Consider the following 26712-nt stretch of genomic DNA (forward strand, 5'->3'; position numbering starts at 1 on the left):
CAACACTTCTCCATCTGGTAAGGCTATTTTCATGGTCTCCTCTAAATCATCACACAACTCATTTTCCCACTTGACAATATCAAGAAATTAATATTAAAATGTGCCCTCACTCCATAGTTCCTGTATTGTTCACACACACCACAAAATAAATCTTTTCCTTGTAAGTACTAAGGCAAATTTATTTACCTTTAGCATGGTTCAGATAGGTCTTCTGAAGAAAATGCTTCAGGAAAGGCTCTGAAAGAAGGAAACTCCAGAATCATTTTTTTTCCCCACCAAAATTACTGAAAGTGGAAGCTTGCCTCCTGCAGAAGTGTCATCAGTTCTTCCTCTCCCTCTCAGGGATGTCAACCCTGTCTGATTCATACCAAGAGGTCAATGAGAAGACTCTGCCCCTTTTGTGTCCATCATCCACCTCTCTCCTCTGAAGAAAAAAAAAAATAAAAATCTGGGTCTCACAAAACGCAACCATTACTGGGAAAGTCCAGTGGTTTTTACCCAACCCCTGGTACTTTCCCTGGGATTTTCACCGTGCCATAGAAAGATTTATTAGTAATTTTAACAGGTGAAGCCCCTTGTTTGTTTGTTCTAAATATAGTCTGCACAACAGTCCAAGTACAAATGTTAGTTCTTGTCCTGTATTTCTGTTATAAGTCATTGTATACTCAATATAACCACAATCAGGTCTGCCATTAAACTTCACGTCAACTATGAGCAAGACAGTTCCAACTTTCCCTCTATATCTAAACAGAGCATTTACCATATATATTACACTAGTTTTAAAGGATTTCCTGTCACAAGATTGGATGAAGACAAGAGCCTGAAGCACGTTGTTGCAGCTACCCCTGTGTCCTCTAACCACATATCTTCCACAACCTGCAACAAGATCCACAGCAAACCATGAATCTCTCTTTTTCTGTAGATTTGGTGTGCATGAGACTTGACAGCTCCAGCATGCTCAGCTTCCCCTGCCCTTAAGTAACTGCTATTTGAAGCTGCTCAGCAGGGGTGAAAGTACAAATCTCAGGAAGAGAGGATTAGCATGAAGTAAAATAGAAGGTCAAAGGCTGATTGACATCATCACTGAATATTGTAATAAAATATTAGAATTTAGTCAATTTACACTGATAGAAGTCGCGAATTTCATACTAGTGCCACAGTCTCTTTTTTTCCATGTTAAAATTACCTTTAGAATTTCTTTTTTTTTTTTTTTTTGAATCTGGTTGCAATCACAATCAACCAAGAACAAACAACCCAATCCCTTATCTCCTGAATTATGGATTCTGTGACATCAGTATAAATTATACATTAAAAAAATCTGTCTTTACTTGTTTCCAAAGGTGGTTAATTATACAACATTGGAGAATTGTCTTTTTGAAGGCTGATTTTCACAAGAATCTTTAAATGCGCAATAGCTTGTTTCCTTTACAAAACAATTTTCACACAGTAGAAAAAGACCAGCGGGAACAACCAAAGAAAAGTGAGTTTCATTCTATGATTTAATAACTCTGTAGAGATGGACCTCACACTCATGTATCACCAGCATCTCTCTGACCACAAACTCTCAAACCCACTGTTTGACCTATGTGAGCACAGCTCTCTTTGGCATCCTGCGTTTCCAAGTGTTACATGAGAACACGTCCTCTCATGAGAATTTACATTAAACTCTAATCTAGAACACCTGTTTCACACATGCTGACATACATGCATCTTGCTAAAGCAGGCCACCTACCTCCAACAAGTCGCACCACTCACTAAAGGAAAACATATTTAATTAACCAGAAGGCAGGCAACATCTACTTGTGAAAGACATTGGGTGGACATGATTGTTACAACAGCAATGTACCAATCCACTTCCATTAAAAAAACCCAAAAACTCCCTGTACGTTTGCTTCAAGTCCAGATGCAGAGATTATACGAGTTTTTTTTCTTACTTTTTTTTCCCAGATTAATTAAGCACAGCACTGTTACTTTAGTGGTTACTGTAGTACTGCAAGTTTAACTGGTTTCTTTAATTCAACATACAAAGGTAAGTTCATTTTATAGTAATCACACTTCCTTTAATCATATAGCAACTTTTATTTCAGTTCTTTAAAACATGCTAAGTAAAAGAAAACGTTATTACTTATCTGCCATACTTTTGTGGCTAACGATATGTCTACAACCTCCTCCCATCTTTTCCGTGATGCTGTATCGTAACACCACAATTCTTCCATGTAGCATTCCTCTTAATTTGACAGAGTATTTCCAAAAAACTAAAAGTAAATGGGCTTCAGATAATAGCACAACCAACGTACTTTTAAAAGCCTATATTAAGATGCCCTAAAGATGATGAAAGTTCTCATAGCATACGTGACAAACCAACAGCATCACAAAACAGCCAGGTAAGAGTTCACAGCTTCAGCAAACAATACCCAGATCCTGCAGAAGTGTACAACTTCAGTCAGGAGACTAAGTTTACAACAGAACTCTGTCCTCTGTCAGTACAACTCCTGGAAAATGTGTCAGAAAACAGGTCATTTTTGCTTCAAATGCATAGTGACACTCACAGGTGTCAAAGCACTTTTTGAGGGCTTGTTTCCCAGGGAGCACTGCACTCCTGGTGAAACAATTGAATGAGTGCTTTTGATATGGGTAACTGCAAATCTCCATGTATTTTTTCATCCCAGAGTCAAAATGTCCTTGAGCTCTTGAGCTAATCCATTCAACTGACTTGCCTTAAATTTCCCCAGCAAATCTGTCTGGACAAGCTTGTAACAAGAAACAAGTTGTGTGCGCGTTTTATAATGCATGAAGACAGAGCTGTGCAGTTAAGTGTTAAGCAGATATACGTTACTCTTGACTAAACAGCTGAAAAGCAAGTAAAATAATCTCTAGCTTAGGGGTTCATATTAAGAAGATGGCCTAGTATTTAAGAATCAACATAAGGCACAGTGTCAATAATCTCAGCAATCTTTACAGTACACAGATTCCTCACAGTCCTCACTTGAGAGGCAGCAATTAAGTTGTCACTGTTCTTCAAAGCAGCCATACCTTTTTAATAGTCTCCAATGGCAAAGCTCAAATACTAAATCCAAGAAACATTTACAATGACATTCACATGGATCAAAAGGCAGAATTTTCTGCAAGGCTGTTTATGATAAAGCATTTAAGTTTTGATGTTTCTACACAGGAATTTCTAAAGAACATATCTGTGGGTGTTTTTTGATGGATTACATAATCATAAAGAGCAGAGAGTCATTAGGAAAAAGCTACAGGTGAGCCCGAGATTTGTGTTTTTCATTATCCAAAAATTACCTGAAACTTAAAATTATTGAATTCAGTGTACTGTAACCTGGCAATACCCTCATAACCCTTCTCCTACAATAACAGATCTAATTACATGTCTCGATATGAAATTTAGTTACTTTAAAATACCCTTTAAACACAAAATTAGCTTCATTGTTACCCTTATTGTATCATTGCTAAATTGCACCTGTGCCTAAGTGCTCTAATCCTAGTTTTACAGGATGAATGCCTCAGAAGGTAACTATCTGAATGACACAAAGACGATTGAGGCAATTACTCTTGGGTAAAAACAGTTAACACAGTGTCAAAACCATACAGCATTTGCGTATTTGTTAAGCGCATTGTTCCTGTTGTTGCCTACAACTGTCTTTCATCCAAACAGGGAGGTTACTGACAGGGTAAACAGAAAAGTCTTGTAGCTTTTCTAGACTCTTTTACATTTCCCCCCCCTCCACTTCTAATGCTGGCACTAGACTTCCACTACAAGTTAGAATGCATTTGCAAAATAACTTGGAAACAGGAGTTGTAGGAAAATTTAAAAAAAAAAAATAAAAAATGGCATCTTCTGTAATGGTAGATAAAAATTGAACAAAAATTGTGCTATTCCCAATAAAATAAGCTTCAGTTTGAACTTTGGACTAAGTATTAGTGAGTGAGAAACTTCTGATCAACAAGGAAACCTTTGCAAAACTCTTAATGCCCTTAGTAAAAGGCATGTTTATAAGAAAATTGTGTTGTTTACATCTTTCGAAGTATTTCTAACTTCATCTTGGCTTCTCCTTTTTTTTTTTTTTTGTGTTAACAAGGCTGTATACTCATGGATCTGCATGAACAACAAAAGCAGTGTTCTACAATGTCACTATTGCAAGCAAACTCCAGAAACCACATATGCTTCTATTCAGTGGTCACATTGAGAATCCAGAACATCACTTTGTTTTTTAGCAAAAAGGTTTTCCCGAGTAGCAGCCTACAGTTCAGTGCAAGGGTACAGGCTCCCCAGGCCCATGCACCATTTGGTGTTTTTGCACACGCTCCAGCACAATGCGGCTATGCTGAGCCACAATTCAGGCAAAACTGCACCGGCCAGACTTTGCTTCCAGCTGAAAGGTTGGCTGTTGCATGCGTAGCATGCTCCGATGCCTGCCTTTTTCACTGGCTGGTGCGGATGCTGCAGCAGGACAGAGTATAGGGAGACTAGAGATGACTGCCACAGCCCTAACAGGTGGCAAGAAACACCACATCTCTAGAGAAAGGAGAAGAATAAGAAAAAAGGGGAAAAGAGAGGAACCACTAGATGAGAGAACTTAACCATTTAGTCTTTGAGATTAAAGTTCATCAATAGCCCCTGCCCCCTTCAAACCTCTGCACATTAATGCTTTTATCCAGTTTTCAGAAGAAAAAAAAAAAATAAACGTACAGACTTCTACTCATGGTCATATGATCCATCTGGGTGTTCTGAGTTTTAAAATGGAAAAACAGGTGCTATCCACCTCGAGAACACTACCACAGCAACCTTCTATTTTCACAGGAATATGAAATGACTTTTATTATGGTTGGGTAAGATTTGGGATGGGAGGTGTTAACATAGAAAAAAAACAAAGCTCTAAAATGTAGATGCACTGAACTACACTTTTTCTAATAAACCATAAGCTAAACCTGCATATTTACTTTGTAATTTAAATTACTGCTTCGTAAGTACAACAATGAGAACTTCTTAGCAGGACCACTTCATCCTTTGTGTATTCCCATGAGTAGGGCTTATCGAACTTTTAGACTTGGCACAAATTAATATGGAGAAGATTTACAGGCTTAAGAGGTTTGGAGTTTTTTTCCCAATTTTTAGACTTAATAATAATTGTACTTAAATTTTTTAGAACATGACGTTTTTATTTATGGGTTTTTTATAACAAAATTTTAAAAATATCAGAAATACAAAATACTTCACTGGGCTGAGATTAAAAACTCAGAAGTATCAAAAGAGCTAAGTAACCCCAAAATTTAACCTGTAATCCCACATTTTCTAGAATTAAACAAAATTGTCATCATATTTCAACTCTCAGTTCATATATTATTACCTTTAAACATTTAACAATTCCAATTAAACATTAAGTTTCTAGAGTGCTTCTCTTTGCAGCTATACTAATTACTGTACACTTTTTAACAAGGAGATCACAAAAAACATATTCACAATTTTATCAGAGTAAGAACTCTCAGACCTATTTTGAGTTGTATGGAAAAGAAAACCAAGCCTGCTTATCACCAGTCTATCTTAATAAACCAAGTGCTTTCATACACTTGCAGTCAGCCAACTGCTATCACACACAAAATTATAGTGACTAAATCCAGACATCTGAAAATGTTGGACCAGGAAAGTTCCTTCACAGTGCCTGGACTAGCCCATGTCATTAGGCAATTACTCTCATTTCAGAAACTAAACAGAAAGGCACTACTCAGTTTAGAGCAACAACATATTAGAAGTTTTACCATATCAGTTGATGTGAAGTCAATCATCAAGAAGCACACGAGAACTCATGCCAAAGCATGTTCTGTACCAGTGCTAAGTAGCAATTCTAGTTATTTTAAACTAAATGGTTTAGCAAGATAAAGTTCTCTGCCAGGTTCCTTCTGAAGTCAAGTGAAGTTGAATGGCATTTCACTATGGTTACCACCAAAAAGAACAGATCTATTGTCAGAAACACAGAACCTGTTCAAATAAATGGTTATTCACAGTTCTTTGCTGCTATGCTAAAATTACAGTACTTCTTAGGAAAGTCAGCCCTGCGTTAAATTGTGGGTTGCTTTTTGCTTTGTTTCGGTGGAGGATTCTTAAAATGTGATGGGACAGTTTAAACCCAAGATTTGTATATAGAGCTTGTGATTTTTTTTTTTTTTTTTTAAATAGCTTGGGACAGAAATTTAAAGGGAGCAGGAGCAGCTCTTATTCATGTTGGAAGCCCAGCAACAGTGTTTGAGAGTTTGCTCCCCTATTTCTATGTCATAAGTGACATCCTCCTCACTAAGCAAATATTTTGCTGCAATACATCTGATTTAGGCCAATAGAGGACACAAAAGCTGTCAGGCTTTTCTGCCACAAAAGCTGCTTTTAGGTAAGAGAAAATGTTTCTCTGTTAGTGTCTGCCACAAAGTTCACTGGATTCTAGATGTGCTCATTTTCAGAGAGAGAGAGAAAAATGTCCCCATCTTTTACTGGAGTCACCATCAGCCACACAGCCATAAACTTTGCAAGGTAGATAATGCCGACTACTAAACGAACACTGATGACATTCTGAGGGTAAGATTTAAAAAAAAAAATAAAAATCATTGATCAAATTAGGCATTGTGCACGTATATGAGAGTTTATTTTTGTTGTCTTAGCTGTTTGCATTCAGAAGCCCAATTTTTTTGTACTGACTTACAGAAGCAAAGTCACTAGTAGTTAGTGGGATATAACAGAATAGTGATATAAAACGTGTTAAGTCACAGCTTCTCAAATGTTCTGTAGGGTTGTCAGGAGCCACTTATATGCATTCTCACTCTTTTTTATTTTTTTTTGGTTTGTTTGTTTGTTTCCCCAGACAGAATTCATAGAATCATAGAACGGTTTGAGTTGGAAGGGACCTTAAAAATCATTTAATTCCAATCCCCCTGATCATTTAATTCCAATCCACCTCTCACCAGATCAGGCTGCCCAAGGCCCCATCCAACTTGGCCTTGAACACTTCCAGGGATGGAGCATCCACAGCTTCCCTGGGCAACCTGTGCCAGTGCCTCACCACTCTCATGGTGAATAATTTCCTCCTTGTGTCTAGTCTAAATCTTCCCCTTCCTAATTTATAGCCATTCACCCCTGGTCCGATCACTACATGCCTTTGTAAAAAGTCCCTCCCCAGCTTTCTTGCACACCCCCTTCAGGTACTGGAAGTTCATGATAAGGACTCCTAGAGCCTCCTCTTCTCCAGGCTGAACAATCCCAACTCTCTCAGCCTGTCCTCATACAAGTGGTGCTCCAGCCCTCTGATCACCTTTGTAGCCCTCCTCTGGACATGTTCCAACAGTTCCATACCCTTCTTATGGTGGGGATTCCAGAGCTGGACATAATACTCCAGATGAGGTCTCACAATAGCGGAATAGAGGGGCAGAATCACCTTCCTCGACCTGCTGGCCATGATAGTCTTAATGCAATGCAGGATACAGTTGGCCTCCTGGGCTGTGAGCTTGCATAACCAGCTCATGTCAAGCTTCTCACCAATCAGCACCCCTAAATCCTTCTCCACAGGGCCACTCTCAATCACATCATTCCCCCATCCTGTATTAAAATCATGGATTGCCTTGACCCAGGTGTAGGACTTTGCACGAGATTCGCACAGGCGCACTTTTCCAGCCTGTCCGGGTCCCCCTGGATGACATCCCATCCTTCCACTGGGCAACTGCACCACTCAGTTTGGTGTAATCTGCAGAATTCCTAAGGGTGCATTCAATCTCACTGTCTATATCATTGATGATGAAGATATTAAACAGCACCAGTCCCAGTATGGACCCCCTGAGGGACACCACTTGTTCACGGATCTCTATCTGGACACTGAGCTGTTGACCACTACACTCTGAATGCAACCATCTAACCAATTTCTTATCCACCGAACTGTTCACCCATCAAATCCATCTCTCTCCATTTTAGAGAGAAGGACGTTGTGGGGGACCGTGTCAAAGGCTCTACAGAAGTCCAGATAGATCACACCCTTTGGTTTTCCCATGTCCACTGCTGTGGTTACCCCATCACAGAAAGCCACTAGCTTGGTCAGACAGGAGTTGCCCCCAGTGAAGCCATGCTGACTGCCACTAATCACCTCCCTGCCCTCCATGTGCTTTAGCATAGCTTCTAGGAAGATATGTTCCATGATCTCCCCAGGCACAGAGGTGTGGCTGACAGGTCGGTAGTTCCCAGGGTCATTTCTTCTACCCTTTCTAAAAATAGAGACAATGTTACCCTTCTTCCAGTCACCAGGGGCTTCTGATTGCCATGACTTTTCAAATGTCATGGAGAGTGGGCTTGGCAATCACATCCGCCAATTCTCTCAGGATTCTGGGAGGTATCTAATCAGGTCCCATAGACTTATATATGTTCAGGTTTCTCAGGTGGTCACCAACCTGATCCTCCCCTACAGTGGGAGGGGCTTTACCTTCCTGGTCACCATCTTATCGTCCATTAACCCAGGAGGGGTGGGAAGAGTGGTCGGCAGTGAAGGCTAGGCAAAAAAGTTGTTAAGTACTTCAGTCTTCTCCTTGTCTGTTGATATGAGGTCACCATTTTCATCCATCAGTGGGGGTATGCTTTCTTTAACCTTCCTTTTCTGATTGACACGTGTAGAAGCCTTTCTAGTTAGTCTCCACCTCCCTTGCCAAGTTCAGCTCCAGCTACGCCTGGGCCTTCCTGACCCCATCTCTACGCAAACAGGCAGAGTCCTTATACTCTTCCCAGGTTTCCTCTCCCTGCTTGCACTGCCTGTGCAGTTCCCTCTTCTTCTTTAGTTTAACCAGCAGAACTCAGCCATGCTGGTCTCTTCCCTTCCCTGCCTGATTTCCTACATCTGGGGACTGAGCGCTCTTCTGCTTTATGGAAAGCATCCTTAAATATTTGCCAGCTCTCTTCTGCTCCCTTGTCCCTAAGGACCATATCCCAGGGAGTCCTACTGACTAACTCCTTGAACAGCCGGAAGTCTGCTTTCCTGAAACTTAGGGTCCCGACTAACTCCTCACCTGTCCCATATCCCTCAGGACCTTGAACTCCACCAGTGCGTGATCACTGCAGTCCAGGCTGCCTCTGAACTTGATGTCACTGATGAGCTCATTTGTATTGGTGATCATCAGGTCCAGTATTGCATCCCCTCAGGCAGAGGTCTCTATTAGCTGGGTTAAGAAATTATCTTCAGTGCACTCTAGGAGTCTCTTGAATTGCTTACACCTTGCCGTGCTACTTTTCCAGCATATGTTAGGGTGGTTGAAGTCCCCCAGTATGACGAGAGTTTGCGAGCATGAAGCCTCCTGCTAGAGGAAGAAGGCTTCACCAGCTGGCTCTCCTTGATCAGGTGGTCTGTAGTATACACCACCCACAAGGTTCCTTTTGCTGCCTTGGTCTTTTATCCTGACCCACAAGCTTACAACCTGTTCGTGGCTACTCTTCAAAGACAGCTCTTCACGCTCTATCCATTTCCTAATACAGAGGGCAGTGTCTCCACCCCTCCTCCACGGTTTGTCCCTTCTGAAAAGCCTGTAGCCATCAATAGCCACACTACAATAGCACGGAATTCGTTCCACCAAGCTTCAGTGATGGTAACCACATCATAGCTTTCTAGTAGCATGGTAGCTTCCAGCTGCTCCTATTTGTTGCCCAAGCTTTGTGCGTTTGTATAGAGACCCTTCAGCTGGGCTCCTGGCCACATCGCCTTCTTAGTGGAAGACCCCTTATCTCCTTTAAGGTGTTCTGCAGAAGTCTCCTTCCTGGCACCTGCTACTTCAGGAATCGTTGTGGCTTTCAATACGCACTACCCACAAAAGCCATCAGGCTCTTAAAGTATTTGTCTATCTCAGTTTCTTCTGTTTATCTTGTGTATGTATGTGCTAAGTAAAACAATGGAACATCAAAATGCCAAAAATACCTAGAATCAGACTGATATTTCACAATTAGTAGTTAAAAACAAACAAGAAAACAAACCCTATAACTATAGCCAAAGTTGTGCACTTCTTAACATAAGGAGTGCAGATGACAACCTAGGATTTCTTGTCTTTGTCCAAGGTCACAACTCATCCTCAGGAAACACGCCTGCAAGAACACGTCCTCAGGAGGAAACCACACCGTGAATTGCTGAGATACACAAATATCTCCTCACTAGCCAGATGTTATGCATCTTCTTTCATCTCTTGCTAATTCTAAAGTCATTCACTAGGCAGAATTGGCCAATACAATCTTTGTCAGTACAATACAGAAGCTGAGGGATCAAACCACGTATCTTTCACAGGGCTGCAAGTGCATACTTGTGATCTTCTCTCATGATTTTTTCACTGATTTTGAAGGCTTTAAGCATTTTCATTCACAGCACAATGTATACTTGATACACTTGCATACCACTGTCCATTTCCTCTATTCAAATATACCTCTCTATATATAGTATTATTATAATGAAAATGAAAAACTGTCTATTGAGAAAAAAAAAAACCACTACATTTCATTTTTTTGGTCACCAGTCAGAAAAGGTCCACTCAGATTCGGTGACTTTCACCACACTAACATTTTAGATGGTACTAGAAAACTCAAAACGCATTTGTAACCTAAGCACACACCAGTTTTAAAAAAGCTATAAAACTTAACCTTTGTAGGATATGAATAGTACTTCACAATAGCTTTTAAAATGGCTATTAAAACTTCACATTTCAGATAAAAAACATGCTTAAGGTTCTAGCATTTAATGCTTTAGATCCTAACATTGTCTTTGTACAACGGATTTCTTCCTGCTACTCAACTTTGTGAAAAAGAACTCCTTGTCATACCACTACACTCCCTGGCAAAGAACCCCTTCCTATCTTTCCTGTAGGACCCCGTTAAGTACTGAAAGGCTGCTGGAAGTTCTCCCTGGACACTTCTCTTCTATAGGCTAAACAAGCCCAACTCTCAGCCTGTCCTTGTACGGGAGGTGCTCCAGCCTTCTCACTATCTTTACGATCCACCTCTGGACTTGCTCTAAGAGGTCCATGTCCTTCCTGTGCTGAGGACTCCAGCACTGAACACAGTACAGATGAGGTCTCATAACAGTGGAGTAAAGGGGGAAAATCACCTCCCTCAGCTTGCTATCACCCTTCTTTTAATGCAGCCCAGGATACAGTTGGCCTTCTGCGCTGCACACGCACATTGCTGGCTCATGTTGAGCTTCTCAACCACCAACACCCCCAAGTCCTCCTCTTCAGGGCTACTCTCAGTTCACTTTCCATCCAGCCTTTATTTGTGCTTGGAATTGCCCTGGCCCAGGTGCAGGATGTTGTACTTGGCCTTGCTAAACTTCACAAGGTTTGCGCACGCAAAGTCTGTCAAGGTCCCTCAGGATGGTGTCCCTTCCCTCCAGTGAGTAGACCAAACCACACAGCTTGGTGTTGTCAGCAACCTTGCTGGGGTGCACTCAATTCCACTGTCCATGTCTCTGACAAAGATGTTAACACAAATCCCATTACTGAACTCAGTGGAACGCCACTCATAACCGGTCTCCACTTGGACCACAAATTGAGCCATTGACCACAAATCTTTGAGTGCGACCAACTCTTTTTCCACAAAGTGTTTCATCCACCAAATCCATATCTCTTGAATTTAGAGAAAAGAATGTTGTGCAGGACAGATTCATCTCAGCATCACATGGACTTATGCACCTTCAGGTTCTTCAGATAATCTCGCCCCTGATCTTCCCCAGTGGGTGTTTCTTCAATCTCCCAGTCCCTGTCTTTGCCTTCTGTGACTTGGGCAGTATGGCTTGAGCCATTGCCAGTGAGACTAAGGCAAAAAAAGTAATTGAGTAGTCAGCCTTTTACATATCCTGCGTAAGCAAGTTTCTCATTTCCTTCTGAAGAGGGCTCACATTCTCCCTAGACTTCCTTTTATCATTGATGAATTGACAGAAGCTTTTCTCGTTGCCCTTGACATCCTTGGTGAGATTTAATTCTATCAGGGTTTTAGTTTTCCTAACTTGATCCCTGGTTGCTCAGACAACTTCTCTGTATTCCTCCCAGGCTACCTGCCCTTGCTTCCACTTTCTGTAGGCTTACTTCTTTGTATTTAAGTTTGTCCAGGAGTTCCTCGTTCATCCATGCAGGCCTTCTGGTGCTTTTGTCTGACTTCCTCTGCATTGGGATACATCACTCCTGAGCTCAGAGCAGGTGATCCTTGAGTATCAACCAGCTTTCTTGGGCCCCCCTAGGGCTTTATCCCCTGGTACTCTACCAAGCAGACCCCTGAAGAGGCTGAAGTCTGCTCTCCTGAAGTCAAGGGTAGGGAGCTTGCTGCATGCTCTCCCTGCTGCCCTAAGGATCCTGAACTCCACTATTTCATGGTCACTGCAGCCAAGGCTTCCCTTGAGCTTCACATTGCTCGTTCCTTTTTGGCAAGAACAAGGTACAGCATAGCACCTCTCCTTGTTGGCTCTTCTATTACTTGTAGAAGGAGGTTATTATCGACGCATTCTAGGAACCTCTCAGTTTGCTTGTCTCCTGCTGTATTGTCCATGCCACCAATATCAGAGCAGTTGAAACATGCCTGCCCCCCCGCCACACACACACCCTCTGAGGACCAGGGCTTGTGAATGCAAGGCTGCACCTATTTGTCCAGAGAAGGCCTCATCTGCTTGCTTCTCCTGGCCCAGTAGCCTGTAGCAGGCTCCCACTATAGAGTTAGCCATCTTTGCCCCCCCTTTAAACCTGACCCCACAAGCTCTGGGTCAACTCCTCATCCATCCACAGAAGGAGCTCCATGCACTCTAGTTGGTCATTGATACATTGACAGGGCAACACCCCCCTCCTGATGAACCCCTGCTTGTCTTTCTTAAAAAGCCTGTATCCCTCCACTCCAACACTCCAGTCACAGGATCCATCCCACCACGTCTCCATGACGGCAATGAGATTATAGTACTGCAGGCATGTGCACATCTCTAACTCCTCGTGTTTATTCCTCATGCTATGTGGGTTTGCATAGAGGTGCTTCAGTTGCCTCACTACCGAAGCTGGGTGACTTCTGATCCAGTTGTGGGCTAGACTTCCAAATACACTGTTTTACAAACAAAAAGCAGATATTAACTGACACTGACCCAACAGATCAGAAAATGACAGCAATCTGCTAGTCTAATAACAGTTACAATAAACCCTTCCTTTTTTAAGTCTGACCAATTTTCCATGTGGGAATATACAAGGTTTCCTGGCTCTCCTAGGGGACAAAATAGCTTCTATGTTGTATTGTCAGTATAGTGAACAAGAGAACATGGTTTTCATACAGAAAAACAGTCAAAAAAATTAAAAATCAATGCATAAGGCTCATGCCTCCAAGGATCTTGCCTTTCAGCAGAAATCTCTTTTCTCATGTCAGATTCATGCAAGCGTGCTGCACACCACAGCCATAACCCACAATTTAGGAACAAGAACAGTATATGTGTTGGCACACACAGAAGGTTTGAAAGAGAGGAGCTATGGCCAGGCAGCAATTGTTTCATGCTATGATAACTCTTCAAGCAGAAGCCAATTTTAGAAGTAAACACTCCCCAACCAAATTTGCTGGCTTTGCTAACGAAAGAAAACAAACAAACAAAAAAACAAAAACCCCCAAACCACCCCAAAGACCCACTACCCACCAATTTTTTTGCACTCCCATTATACAGGACGCCAACAACAAAGCAGGTAAAAGCATGTATTTTTACTTATCTCTGAACTCTTAGGGGTGTTTCGGACACCCCTTGCTTCAGCTGGCTGGAACAATGCCAGCACATCACAGTAGCAAGCTCAGCTGTGAGACCAGAAAATCACAACAAGCCATGACCCATTCAGTCTTTCTTGTTGTTGTGCTGTTTCTATACAAAAATTACTTCTTCCAGGGGTTGGGGTGCTTTCTTAGGAGTTGACATGCAGGCTTCACGTCTGCTGCACCATACTCTTATGGATATACATGAAGTGGCTGTTCAGATTCCTACTCCTACCCTGCAGGCTGGATACCAGCCAAGTGGACTCAGACTCGTATCTCCAGTTCCTCAGAAAATTAAGCTATGGCTCCCATGCCAAACAGCAATCACCCTAATTGCCGAGCTGTGAATCTTCAGCTGCTTTCTTGTGAAGTATTTTTTGAAGTATTTTATTTCTGTTTTGCTCACATTATTGAAGTGTTTCATTTCTAGTATGTCAGGTTTTATTTTCAGAAAACTGTTGATTTTTTTTTTTGAGTTTCTGAGTTAGACAGCTGAAGCCTAAAGTCTTCAGCCACACAGATAGATGCCTTTTAGTATAAAGATCTCTAACATGATTATGTTACATATGCTTTCTGCCAGCTTTATTTGATCACTTTATCTGTTTTCTTTCCATCCATATCCCTCCCATGCAAGGTGGGAGTGGGGAAAAAGGCAGCAAGACATGCTATTTATCTTTATAACAGTCTCTTCCCACACAACCATAACAACACAATTTATAATCTCAGCTTCTGAATGTCTTCTCAAATTCTTGCAATCAGGTTAAACATGAGAGATATCCAACTGCAGCCTTTCAGGGCTTTAAGCTCTATTTGAACACAGTTTGGGAAGCTAGGTACATTAACATTAATTTGTTCTACAGCTAGATGTGATTTCAGTATAAACCTCCTCCTTCCATCTTTTCACGAAAATGTACTTCAACACAAGGAAAAATGCCAGAACTGAATTTACCAGCTGGCCCACAAACCTGAAAAGTCATAGTATATAGCCAATGTGGCAGCTCAATGTCTGAAAAGAACAGAGATTTAAGGATTATTTTTATATTTCCTTGATGGCCTATTCTCCTCACTTTCTTCTTAAAATGTTAGTGGGGAAAACCAAAACCATGTCCTACACTGTAGTCTTTACTCATGAAGACTGATATTTACCACTTCAAAGGAAAGTCAGTGCAGCAATTTTCAAAATATTTCTACACTTCTTCAGGTTTATCCTTATTATTTATAAAAGAAAAAACACACCAAGCCAACAAGAGACTAAACTGAATAAACAAGTTAAAATAAAACAGTTTAGCACTTCAAGACTGCACATTATCTGCTTTATAAGATAAATACTATATGCATAGGCTGCCACTGCCTGCTACTGCAGGAAACCGTCTTTCATAATCAAGGCAACTAAGATTTCAGCAGGACCAGCCATCAATGGTTACCTTCTATTTCATCATGTCACCACCAATTTCCTTCTGCTGAGGAGAAATGAATACAAAAGCAAGACATTCTGTCTGTCTCATTTTATCTTCTATCTTCCTTTGCCTTATAAAAAAAAAAACAAATCCCCAAAACACAAGTTTTAATTGCTGACTCTGAAGCCAAACATTAAACTCCAAACCAGTAAGCCTTCAAAACACTGTTACACTACTGGTTGGGGGGTGTGGCTTTTTAAAAAAATCCAGAAGAAGAAATTACTTCCTCCACCATTTATTATGTCCTTGAAACAGCCAGGGGCAGCTAATGTTTAATAGAAATAATATATGATAATAAACTATAGATAGACAAACATAAAACTAGTGAGTCTCATTACAATGTCATTTTTGAAAGTTAAGTCCAGCTGCATGTCACTCCAGAGAATTATGCACATTGCCTACTAAAATCAGTGGACAAGATTCCCACCTTTTCAATTTAGTACTGCATTTATACTAATTGTGTGGGTAGTGGCAAGAAATGACTCATGCTAAGAAAAGGAAAGCCATTAGTCCTAATTTCATAATTATAATGGAGTAAATGGTGGCTACTCCAGGAACCAGCTCTTCACGTTGGTTCACAAAATGAGCAACTTTTCTTTCAGCTAAGTGAGAAATAGCAAGGCATCGCTTTACTGGCATTCAGAAAAACGACTGCTTATTTTCAGTAACACTGAGGATAAAATAATTGGTGAATATACAGAGTATTACATTCAGGGTATTCCGCTCACAAGATGCTGATTGGGAATCAATATTCTTCCACAGTCTTTTAATGTTGTTACTTTCTCAAATAGTCTCCCTTCTTAAAAGATAAGCAGCTATTACAGATACTTGAATCCTGCCACTTGTGAAAAAAAGAAGTAGGCTGACTCTCAGGAAACTGGGCATCCTTCAGTTCAACCTTCTAGGGGTGAATCATGCAACCACCCTATATCACATTGGTACTTCACAGCTGTTCTCCCTCAAAGTCCAGATACTCAGCAGCAAAAGGAACAATTTCTCTTTTTTTTTTTCTTTTTTTAATTTGTCAGTGGGGAAATGTGAATGTGTACAAAAACAAAAAAAAAAAAATCAATCAGGTCTTCTCACAGAAATGTTTGAGACACTAGAAAGATCAATTTTGGTTTCTTCACTCAAGTCAGAAGTTTGTAATAAATCAAGACTCTCCAGAATGTTTAGATCCGTTCTCCCATCCTACAAAAATGCTGTATATGCATGACTTTGAAATCTGAAGATCTGACATTGGTAAGCCAATACAGGAAAACACACCATACTGACTTTTCACGTGGCATTCTTCACCATTCTCTCACAATTTCCTTTCTCATCTACGTCCTCTCATTACATTATTTTTTCTACTTAGTTTATACTCCATAAAACATTTATCTGTTTATTTTATCCCTTAATATAACTGTTATTTTTAAAAATAAAAAGTCTTAACAATATAGTCAAAGCAGTGAAGTTATTTTGTACTTTTGAAATGCTGTAAAAATTGATTACATGTCTACCTTCAAAATGATGTTCTTTACTCAAAAAAACTTCCTCAAACTTTGTACCTCCAACTTCATGAATTCCTCTATTTTCAATGAACAGAAGGGAGGAAAGGGGTGAGGAGAAGAAGGGTCATCTTGAACATAGTAACATCAAGGATAGTGAGCTGAATTATGTCCTAAGGTGTCAGGTATTGATTCTGAGATCAAAAGACATCCTAGATCTCAGAACGTCTTCAGGCAAGAAGAAAGACCCTTTCCTCCTACACAAAGCCACCTGTATATTTATATGTTCCTTTCAATCAGCTGAAGAAACCATACATTCTTGCCCACAAGTAAACTAATAGAAAAAAACACTGATGAACAACAGGGAAAGAATATACCAAGTAACAGCTGAAATAGGTTCAGTTCTGCAGAACTGTAAAAAAAATCATGTAAAAGCAGATACAACTAAGTCTTTAGAACAGAAGTCCAGCGCTTTCATGTACCTTAACAAGTACCCACCAAGTTTCCTATCTACATCCATCTTGCTATATTCACGACATTTTCACAGGTCAGCCATTTTTCTCCTCTAATAAAATATTTTTCACCACAATCCACTAGATTTGTACTTACACTAGAGTGTTTGTTACTAGAAGAGTGAACTAACCTTCTGAAGTTAAGCATACTTCAGGAGTTAAGACACGAAGAAAACAGCTTTAGTCAAGACAACAGCACTACACAGCTCATAATCAAGTCAACAGCTCTATCGTTCCTGTCACTATGCTCATCCTCAAAGGACAAATATTAAAATTAACCTCACAGGAAATGAAGTCTAACCACAAATGGCAGGTTATTAGTGGACCTCTCAAAATACCTGTCTCGATGCCAAAATTCTGTAGATTCTCACCAATGCTTTTTGCAGTGTGCTCATGAGATCCGCAGGCCAAGTAAAACAAGATGTTGTCATCCAGAAAAAAAGAACACCACCCCATGGAAAGACCTGGGATTGCCTTCTGAGTGGAGCATAGAAACAGGACACAAGTTACAGAAATGTAAGGTGTCCAGGGCACCTCACTTAGAAATGCCGTACAAGAAAATGTAAAGATGACATATAATGATGCAACAACAATGTGCTGACAGCTCAATGGAAACAGAAGCAGGAACCTAAATTTTACTTGGGGATGTGAAGTATTAATCTCATTGCACAATGACCACAGTGAAGCCTCATCTCAATAGCACATTTCTGTTCGTGTATCTTCAAGAAGCCTTGATGTAACTTCAATAAGTAAAAAAGACTGTTTACTTGCAGGAAGGCATAGTCTATCATAGACAAGAAGATTAAGAGAGACTACTTTGTTACCTAAACATATCAGCAACAGACTAGCTCAAACTACAGTTCAGATACTGCCACAAAATTTTAATGTATTATCACTGCACTCTGACAAGCCAAAATTTTCTAGCCTTCAGAATGGAAGAAAATGGTAGAAAACCTCATCATTTTTAAAAGGAGTCAGTCAGTTCATAAGTGGAATTTATATTATCATTTGCAGCTATGTGGGCATGGACTTCATGATCCAAGATGACCCTACCAGTCTTAAGCATGCACCTCTTTCCTCCTAACATCACTATGAATCTTCCCAAAGGAAGTTCCAACATGAGTATAAAACATTTCCTTCACCTGAACAAGCTGTGCCTTCTGGCCTGAAATTAGCTGAATGCTTGAACTGAAAACCTCAGACTCCTTTGAGCCTACTTCTATTTTCCAGTCTGCTGAACTTTCAAATTCCCCTATAAGGAATTTCTTGTTGCATATCCCCATATATGTTCAATATAGAATCACAGAATAGTTAGAGTTGGAAGGACCTTAAAGATCATCTAGTTCCAACCCCTTGGCCATCGGTAGGGATGTCCAACTAAATCACACTGCCCAAGGCCCCATCCATCCTGGCCTTGAACACCTCCAGGGAGGGGGCATCCACAACCTCCCTGGGCCACCTGTACCAGTGCCTCACCACTCTCATGGTCAAGAAATTCTTCCTAATGTCTAATCTAAATCTGCCCCTCTCCAGTTTGTACCCATTCCCCCTCATCCTATCACCACAAGCCTTTATGAATAGCCCCTTCCCGGCTTTCCTGTAGCCCCTGCAGGTATTGGAAGGCCACTATAAGACCCCTTCTGAGCCTTCTCTTCTCCAGGCTGAACAAGCCCAACTCTCTCAGCCTGTCCTTGTAGGGAAGGTGCTCCAGGTCTTCAATCATCTTTGTAGCCCTCCTCTGGACCCGTTTCAACAGCTCCATATCCTTCTTATGTTGAGGATTCCAGAATTGGACACAGTGTTCCAGATGAGGTCTCACAAGATATATATATATACATATACCAAAAAAATTGTTTCTGTATCTCCCTGCTGCTTTCCTATTTTTTTTTTTTTGCTTAAAATATTTTGTTTGTCCCCCCTGAATTTATTGGACCTTTAAGAACATATTCTAGCCTAGTTTTAGAGGCTTCCAGGAGCATGTTACGTGCCTGGTACCCTTCATGCAGCACTGCAGATGCACCACCAGCCTGAGAAGCTGTAGATTCATCTTCAGTCATGCTTTGAATTCTGCCTTCTCCTCCCTCTTTCTTGTTCTTCATTCTTTATCTCAAAATACATTTCTGAAGTGTTTTCAAAGTGACATGCCATTGCTTTTTTAGCATATAGTAAGCTAGTTTAACAGCAAGCATTTGTTTGTGTGCACCTTCCACCTGCAATTTGTTAGTGCTGGTGCTGCCAAGGTGTAAGATTTCTCCCCCCAAAAGCGGTATTAAAGTAACTTCCCAATTACATACTTAATCTTATGATTCTTCTTCTACATGTTCTAGAAAAATAACAAACATGTCTTTCGCTCAGTTGAAGTAAATGTAAACTAATTTTATTCTGTGGATTAGGGCTTGTCAGTGCACCATCTGTGCTTAATTCATACATCTCATATACCAGATATTACTGTTTTTCAAGACCACTAACAAGTAACATACCAAACAGGTTACTCACCACATCAATGCAAAGAGACAAAAACCAATTACACTTTTGAAACAAAGTCTAAATCCACGCCTGGAAATTCTAGATTTGAGATTGGTAGAGGGGAAAAAAAACCCAAACAAACCCCAATGATGCTTTTTAAATAAAAACCTAAATTTTGTAAAAGAAACCTAGAACTTGTCCTTCTACATATAAATAGGGTCTCTGGAGGTTGCAGTAAGGAAGAATGTACTGAATACCATTTTTTAATTGAGTATCCAATTCAAAGTTTTTACTTGTTCATTCAAATGCAAATTAAACTACTTAAAGCACAAATGCCCAGTCTTGGACACAAATTCAATTTTAACAAGGCAGTTGCTGAATTATTAATATGGACACTTTCCTGTACTTAGGTATTTATAATTTTAGACAGAAAAAACCCCAAACCCTAATGAGGCATACAAGTTAGATTTCATCATAGTTCTTGATGTATGTGATAAAATAAAAGCAACAAAAAGAGCAGACACATTTTTACACAAATGCTTAAAGAAAATATTCATTGACAGGCATCACCATTTCTGTCACTTTTTGTGAAGAATTTTTGTCTTAGTGAAAGAATTGTGACCTCAGATGTTTTCACAGAGCAATGATCTTGGACTGGTATTCCTGGAATGACCACAGGTAGCTGAAATGATTGAAGAGGTCCTCAGTCTGAGCTAATTCATCTTTTACTCAACTTCCAAGTTACTTCATGCTCTTAGCTTCTGTAAACACCTTTCAGATATCAACTAATTAAAAGCTGAAGTTCTTCAAATGATCACTCCCACAGACATCCACATCAAAGGGCTTTGAGAGGCTTGTTCCCTGCACAGAGCTGAGCAGCCCCTCTGCAGCAGTTTGACACACTGAGACAAAACAGCAGCTAAACACCATACTCGAGGACCACAAACACATAGAATTGCAACCCATATCTTCATTTCTAGCACATGCCCACAGGTCAACAGTGAGTAGATACTTCCCACAGGTCAAGTGTCTGGTCTACAGAAAGCCAGACCCTTCCAGATCCTACTTAAACCAACATTTCATACATGCGTGCATCAGCACTACCAATCTGACCCATTAGTAGCCCACTCCAGTGACAGGCAGTAGAGCTCTCACAACACAGTATTGTGTGCTTTGACAGTAGCAAGACTAGTTAACGCAATAGCTTAAATAATCCATTATTGCCCTCCCACAAAAATCTGTGAATCTTGTTTGATGTTGTGTGCTCACAGATCAATATGTTCATCGGGTCCCCAAGAAATGCTCTGCTCTTGTGTTGGAAACATGCAGATGTTGTGTCATTTTGTGTCAGAAAGGGCACCTAAATCAAAAGCAAAATGCATATATCTCTTCCCTTTGCAGGCACATACTCATCTTACTCCTGCTTACAGTGTGATCCTAAAGACTGAAGTTAAAGGACTCCAAAAACAGTATTCTCAGCTGACCTGTAGCCCCAGAAGTCTAATGCTACCATTTGGCAGATTTTCAAAGATCAGGAGTAAAACTTAAAATAGAAAAGAAATAAACTTAAAATAGAAGAAATTCCATACAGCATCTGAATGGAAGGCACTTGACCACATATTCAGCTTTACATCATCCAAAATATATCAACAGATTTGGGCAGAGATTAAACAGGTAAATGCTGCCTTCCACTTAGCAAAACACCATCACAGGCCAAACTCAACCCCACAATGAATGCAAGCTTTTAGCAAATTATACTTCGATGGGAGACAGTTTCATATGATCCAGAATGCCCATTCAACAGTTACATAAATGAAAATGTATAGGACAAAATATATCTAAGTAGTAGTTTCATGAACGTACTTTGAGATATTTTCTCCTGCTCTCCATACTTTATGTATTTGTGCTACCCTCCCCACCATTTCATTTCTGCTGTTTTATCACAAATCTTTCTGTATGCCAATTTGCATTTTTTTTCCATAGCTCTACGATCTGCTCACACTTTTTTGGCTTTAAAAAATAGCAGAAAGACTCGAGATGCTGTGACAAATGTAATTGGGAAGGGAGAAGAGAAAGTGATTCACTTAAGTTCGTTGCACTGGAAGTTTTGCTCAGGTGCTTTCTGAAGAGTTAAAGTGTGCATTAAGCTAAGCATAACACTTTTGAAAGCATACAATTACTCATGAAGATCTCTTGTGCTTAGATTTATTTTTTTTCTGTAACAATATTTAGTGCAACTTGCAAACATCAATAAAGAACACAGAACCTAGGAATATTAACACACCCACTTAAGGTACTATATTTTCACTTACAAACTAGCATAGTAAAACTTCTGAAGGGCAAAACTAAAACAAACACTCACAAGAACAGAAGAGCAAGAACAAAGTATAGCTACCAATCTTACATAAACATACCATGCTTTCATAGTCACCAAGACATTTGCTTGAATGTATTAGGGCAGGCTATTCAGCTGTAAGCACTAAAAAAACCTAACTGAGAACTTTCATGTCAGACTGGGAGAGGCAGAAACAATTGTAGCAATTGATAATTTACAGTAATTTTGCATGTACAATATGCTGGTATAGAACTTCTCTATTAAAACAAACTATGAAGCTAGTGAAGTGACATACGCAACACAAAGCAGATACCAGGCCACAGTGACCCAGTGGCAGAGTTGCCACCTTAAAACAGGACAGAATTAGTTTGCCAGCATTACAAATTCTCAGGGATTTCCCTGTTTACTTAGCATGCTTAATAACAATAAATATATAAGAGAAATACAAAGATTTCCCACTATTTGCAATGGTGAAACTTAACAGTCCTGTTTTCATGAGTTTGTCCAGCGTGAGTATTCACACTGCTACAAAAATTAAGTAAAATACTTCAAGATCAGTTGAAGGAATTAAGACAAGATAAACTCTTCCTGGTATTAAAAAAAAAAAAAAAAAACCAAACCAAAACCGAAAAACAAAAAACAAACCAAGCAAGCAAAATCTCAGCAGGTGAGATGATTTGATTTCTCTTGACAGAAGCTACACATCACCTAACTTCCACTAAGGACACCACTGTTTACAACAAACCAGCCCTGCAACTTGACATCAAAGTAGTTTTGAAAGAACAGTATATTCCACGAGGAAACTACTTTTTCTTCACCTCCTGAAGTTTTACTATGACTACCCAAATGGACTTGAGAAACTCTAGTCCTCATCAAATAGAAATCTGGAAAAAAAAATAAATTTACAAATCCTATTTTACTAATCAAGGCAACCTAATTTGAAGAGCTGCTGAAGTGACCTTACAAGTGATGAGGTGTAATTAGGATGTCCCACTTTCAGAGCATGTAAATGAATTAAAACAAAAGGAGGTACTGGACAGCTTCCTCAGTGCCTAAAACATCCAAAGGTGTTTTTGAAGCCACCTGTGAAACGACATATAGTCCATCTTGGAAAAAATTCTCTTAAGAGGACAATTCAAGAGCACAGAATTAACAGCAAATTGTACATCCTGAGAGCAGCCTGACATGCCTTTTCATTACCTTGTCTGATGAGGCAAGGCTGTAAGAGAGCTGTACTAAAACAAGAGAATAAGACAGCAAGTTTGTTGGGGACTAAAAGGGGAAGAAATGGAAAGGAGAAGGGGAAAAGGTAGTCAAGGAATCAGTTTTCTTCAACTGTTGGAAAGCGTAGGAAGTCTGAAGCACAGGTATGCTATTAAGGACAAGCACCTTAAAAGCTGCAGGTCCAAGTTCAGCAACAAGTCACCTGGTAGAAAGAAAAAAGGCTCAGGATATCGAGAGACAGACCATGCCAGTGCAGAAACCACTGCTGTGCAGCAGCGTGCTCTGCTTCATCAAGCTCCCATGCAAAACATCACCCAGCTTGTATTTCCATTATAAAAGTGCAGATAGCAACAGTGAACTACAAGCAGTATCAGGCATCCAGGAAATAAGTCACACCCTGTATGAATATACAGTGATCAGGGTCCACTAGTACCACGATGTTTTTCCCCTCCTTAAAATGTTTCCATGGTACAATAGACACAGGATAGTTTCATTAAGGTGGCAAGAACATATCTGCTTCATCGAAAGCTGTGGAAGTACTAGATGAAGAACACAATAAAAGAGAACAGTTTCTTTGTGTGCATGTCTTGCTGTTAGTGTATAAAGAAAACAGCTCAAACGTATTCTTATTGCATGTAAAACTACACATTGGACAATAGCAGGTAAAAACTAAATCAATGAACTTTTGTAATGGCTCCGACACTCTCCTTAGGCACACAGGTACATTATTCTCAGAAGGAAACAACATCTAGATGAAGCTAAATTCGGTCTCCTCCAGTCATTTTCTTGCAATAGATCCCTACTACACATCTACAGGTAGCTGACACTAACCCTGTACAGAAAAAAAAAACCCAAAAAGAAATCACCCACAACTGCCTTTTGATTTGAGCAAAGTCGGTTTTGACTTCGTGATTCCTTATAAGTCAAAACAGAGGCATATCACCTAAAACTCTGAAGATAAAGCAAATTCTTTACTATTTACCTATTGAAGTGAGTCTGGAAGAGGGCCACAAGGATAATCAGAGGCCTGGAGCACCTTTCCTATGAAGACAGGATGTGAGTTAACGCTGCTTATCCTGGAGAAGAGAAGGCTCCAGAAAGACCTTATTACAGCCTTCCAGTACCTAAGGGGGACCTACAAGAAAGCTGGAGATGGACTTTTTACAAGGGTATGTAGCGATAGGACAAGGGTAACTGTTTTAAACTGAAAGAGAGCAGATTTAAATTAGATAAAGAAAAATTATTCACTATGAGGGGGTTGAGACACTCCAGCAGGCTGCCCAGAGCAGCTGTGGATGCTCTATCTCCAGAGGTGTTCAAAGCCAGGTTGGATGGGGCTATGAGCAACTTGATCTAGTGGAAGTTGTACCTGCCTAAGGCAGGGGGGTTGGAACTGGGTGATCATTAAGGTCCCTTCCTTTCTTACTTATAACACATTAGTGTTTAAGTGTAAAAAAGGTTTGTTTTCCCTACCAACATTATTTTTCCTCCAACTGCATATTTTTTTTTTTTACATATATTACAAATTCATTGCAATGGTAATGAATCTGGAAATTATTTTGAGTCAAGCTGTCAACATTAGACTACAACCATATTTTTCTTGCCAAATACTTTCTTTCTTTTTAATACTCTGAGAAAGGTAGGCATACATGTGTCTATTTCATAAACCCATAGAGAAATTAAAGGGTATGAGAAGAAACAAGTCAGAAAATGTTCTGTTAGAACATTGACATCAAAAGAAATGGAAAGTTGGGAAAAATATACACTTCGGCAACTACAGTAGTTTTTATTGAATTGTTATTTTAAAAGTGCATTAATGCCTTCCTAAGCAATTTAGTTCGACATTTAGCTGTCTGTAAACCACCTTCCATCACTCTCTCCAACACAAGTTACAGTGCCTCCTAAAGGAAGGACAAGAAAAGGCAGAATCTGCAGAAATGCATGTTAAACTGTAGGCATCAGTTTAATGAATTCTCTAGTAGACTCTTTCCTTTCATTTGAACTCGTGCGGCTTTTGGAAGAAAGCAAAACAAAGAATTTGTATATAGTAGCATTGGAAACATTTTAAAATACATTCTGTTAGCATGCTTACACTCACATTAAAGGTTTTTAAAAAAAAAAAAATCTGTTTCCTTAGTGAAACAAAAGAATGGAGACAGACTAGCGTCTGGATCACCATCTCTGTTGTACTGCTTTTCTACTCTTGTTTGCTGAAGAAAAAAATGAATTGCCAACAAAATGCTTTATGTCACTGATGTTTAAATTTAAAAAAAACAAAAAAACTTTTATAACTGAGAAATTTATAACCAAAAATAGGCTCTAATAATATTCACTACACGGATTCACAAGGGTTTATTGGTAATAAAAGCCTTAATTACAGACTCAATTACTGATAGACATAAATGAAGTACAGTTCTAGATTCAGCACAGCTTATAAAAATGATAAACTAGAAAGCAGGGAAACCATTCCCGGGCTTTATTGCCTAATGCTAGTAAGAGGTTTTTTTAATTTTCATTTATTTATGAAAAAGAGTTCCACAATAGAACTCATTCCTTATGCTTTGCCTTTCCTCCACCTTTCACGTAGCTTTTCCATCTCCATTAAATTTGTCCTCTCAACCAGTAACAGAGTTGCTCCACAGGCTCCTCAATTTCTTTCATTCTGTCATTTTAGATGATGAAAGGAATGACTTCCATTGGAGTTTTCTACCTGGCCTTAAAAGTCTCTGACCGCTCTGTATAGCTCAGGAACCCCTGAGCTGGAGTCCAACAAGACAGCAACAGAACTAAATGGAAAACTGACTCACTGACAATGCAGCTGTGCAGCACCTCCATGAATGAACTCCTAGCACAGCCTTACACTTCCATAGTTATCATCTTACCATACCAGTGTGCTGTGCTCATTCGAGGACCCTTGCACAACCCAAGGCAGCACGTGGCACCCCAGGAAACCACTGCCAGAAGAAACCTGCCCTACTTTGTAATCCCTTGCTCACCAAAGACTTCGTTAAACCATCTATGTGATCTGGATTCTCTGCTGTAATTTGTGCAGAAAGTTGAAGCAACCTGAGAAGACTTTCACAAGGGAACAGAGAAAAACAGCTCCACTAAATATAGATATTGACTCCTGAGTGAGAATTGAGACAGTCAGGCTAGTGGGGGTTGCTATTCTTAGCATTGCTTCCAGTTAAATAAAGATTTTTGGGTAAATAAAGATATCAAGTATACCTAGAGAATGCTTTCATTTTCACTGCTACTGCAATCTGCAGCTGGCAGTCAAGTTCCTCAGTGAGGACCTGGGAAGCAAAAGAACAGCAACAAAGTTCTCCAAGCTTAGAACAACTAATCATTGCCATAGGGATTCCAATAAATGTTATCCATCGCTTTTAAGAACAGAGGAACAGTTAGGCCACTTTAAGTCAATTAAAAAAAAAAAAAAAATAAGATCATACTGACAGAA

The 26712-nt window shown here is 39.9% G+C and overlaps 1 protein-coding gene across 2 annotated transcripts in view; it reads right to left on the reverse strand.

The window, feature by feature from the left end:
- Positions 1-26712, reverse strand: part of ALCAM (activated leukocyte cell adhesion molecule) — a 119414-nt gene that overhangs the window by 76368 nt on the left and 16334 nt on the right. Inside the window, exon 1 of one of the 2 annotated variants that reach the window (XM_054086925.1) lies at positions 187-238. The exons of the other annotated variant lie outside the window; for it this stretch is intronic. The gene's annotated coding sequence lies outside the window, so the exon portion shown is untranslated. Of the gene's footprint in view, positions 1-186; positions 239-26712 lie in introns of those variants that run through there. 2 annotated transcript variants of the gene reach the window in all.

The sequence above is a fragment of the Cuculus canorus genome, chromosome 1 (genome assembly GCF_017976375.1).
Source record: "Cuculus canorus isolate bCucCan1 chromosome 1, bCucCan1.pri, whole genome shotgun sequence".
Classification (NCBI taxonomy): domain Eukaryota; kingdom Metazoa; phylum Chordata; class Aves; order Cuculiformes; family Cuculidae; genus Cuculus; species Cuculus canorus.